At 34.6% G+C, this 2474-nt stretch overlaps 1 non-coding gene across 1 annotated transcript; it reads right to left on the reverse strand.

Annotated features, from left to right (window-relative positions):
- Positions 1–1661: 1661 nt before the first annotated feature.
- On the reverse strand, positions 1662–1767 carry LOC113438562 (U6 spliceosomal RNA). Its single transcript, XR_003374436.1, has one exon. It is a non-coding gene; the product is annotated as a U6 spliceosomal RNA (small nuclear RNA).
- Between the last annotated feature and the right edge of the window lie 707 nt (positions 1768–2474).

Consider the following 2474-nt stretch of genomic DNA (forward strand, 5'->3'; position numbering starts at 1 on the left):
ATCAGAAATCAGAATATATCTCAAGTGTAAGGTGGGAATGGGTGGGGGTGTCTTATGGCAGGCAGATATGGCATGATCAGCAGCACTTTGAGACCAGCAGCATGATGTGCAAGGAAAGAATATATTTACATTGCTTGGAGATCCTGGATGAATGGTGAGACACGAATGCAGTAAATCAATCACATATGACATTCTTCTATCTGCCTTTTAATTCCATGTTGGTAAGAATTTTCCATTTTAGTTACTTTACAATAGATATACCATGGAAATGACTCCGAGTCTTTTCTACTAAGGAACCATAGTTTATCTTACTTTGAGAATTCAATTTTAAAAATGAACCAGTACATAAACAAACAAAAAGAAAGAAACCATAATTTATTATGCCTATAAGTTAGGAGATTCATGGAACTGGGAAAGCTCTTGACCAGGGAATTAACAAGACAAATAACTGCTCATATTGCTAAAGGGAGTAGCCATAAATTCTATATTTCTATCCTTACCATTTTTATTTTTCATTTGATGAATTTTTTTAAAGTAAAATATTGTCAAGTCTCATTTCCCAAGGGACCTTCACCCATCCTATTTCATCCAATCATAGATCCTAATCAGTTCTATTCCTTCTAAATTGTCCTTGGTTCTGTCATGGCATCATAATAAAATTCACAGGTACAGCAAATACATTAGAAACCCACAACATACTATATTTCTTGCTAACTTAGTGATGCCTATACCAGAAGAAAATAAATCAAGGGAACAAATGGTATATGTTACTTGAGAAGTTCTGCATTTAACTAATTTTACTTGGACTTGTCTCTAAAGAAATGTGTCATCTGGGTATATGGTCTTCATGCAGGAAAAAAAGACAATCTGCAAAAAGAAAACTCAGTGCTCCTATACCAGAGACACATTCCTTGTGTATCTAACCATACTTGACCAAATAAAGTATTATGTTCTGTTCTGCTCTATTCTACTCTAATTTCTTTGCTCTGCTCTGCTCCACTCTGCTCTACCCTACCCTACTCTACTCTAAAATGCAAATCTAAACTGCTTTCAGAAGAATTCTAGTGATGCAATAGGTCATACTTCATATATATAAGTTTTTGCATTAAGTTTTACACTGAAAATCAGCTAGAAATACAAATGTCCCTTGTTAGAGAAGTGAAAATGTGAGTTAATATTTAAATTAATTAGAGAAAAAGATATGCTCCAAATTGTGCAGTTTTAAAACTTAGGCTATTCATAGAGTCTATTTTTCAATTTCTGCTTTATCAAGAAGAGCTCTGGTTCAGAGGAGTACAGTATTTGATCTAATCCTACTCAATTATTGTATCTTGCAGGAGGAAATACAGCATATTTATTTAATAAAAAGAATGTATTTCCTTCCTGCTTAATTCAAGAGCAATTATTAGAAAAAGTTGAAGCTCCTGTCACAAGAAGGCAATTTGTGAAAATTAATCAGCCATCCACTTTTAGCTAGCTGATATGTGATTGTTACAGGCTGGCATAGCTTCATGCTGCCTGCTAGCATTCCACTGATTGGCTTTGACAGATGTGGTTTGTAGCTGAAATGGAAAAATTAAGTAAAGGATTCATCTAAAGGCTTTTTGTAGTTTATAATGTGCTTCTTATTCATCTACAGTTGTGGAAATTTAACTTTTCTATTGCATAGTCCAGAATTATACTTCTTGTGTGTCATCCTTGTGCAGGGCCATGCTAATCTTCTCTGTATCATTCCAATTTTAGTATACGTGCTGCTGAAGCATGCACATATACTTCTTAAAAATAAATCCTACTGAATTCAACAGGATTTAGTTCCAAACATGCACCACACATCAAGGGTAACCCAAAGAACATTTGATTTTGTTTATGAGAAAATGGATATAGGTTTACAGCCTTAGAATTGTCAAGAAAGACTTCAAAATGGGCCTCGTTCCAAGCAAACTGAAAGAGACAAATGTCCTGGACTGTGGGCCTGAGACAGGAAGGTCTTCCTTACTAAAGTTAATCCACAATTCCATACTTGTTCAGCTGTAGTAGATTTACAGTTGTTGTGGTAACTCCTCATCTGGAGAGGAGAGGAATTATTGCAGTTGCTAAGCTACCAATTTCTATGGATTTAACTTATTGGAAGAGGAAATAGGGAGCAGACAAAATTGATGGACAGCAAACAAATATATGAAAAAGGTAGAAGAGATTTAGAAATAAGGAAGAAGCCTGCAAAAGATAAAGCAAGTCAAACAAAGACATCGCGAAGCAGTTGAATATAGAAGCCAAGGTAGCTGGATGGCAAGCACAGAATTAGAAAAAAAAATCTAGTGAATCTGCTATCTGCTTTTTAAGAGGCAGCATTCCAGTTTATCTTAAAGAAAAACATGTTAAAATCTACAGTTTTATTTGTAACTTGCTAAGTAACCTAAAATAATGCTTATACATACTCTTCCCTAATGTTTCACTCAAATTCTTCAAACAACCTT

This window comes from Pseudonaja textilis, chromosome 2, assembly GCF_049901715.1.
Source record: "Pseudonaja textilis isolate UNSWEBS1 chromosome 2, rPseTex1.2, whole genome shotgun sequence".
NCBI classification, from domain to species: Eukaryota; Metazoa; Chordata; class Lepidosauria; order Squamata; family Elapidae; genus Pseudonaja; species Pseudonaja textilis.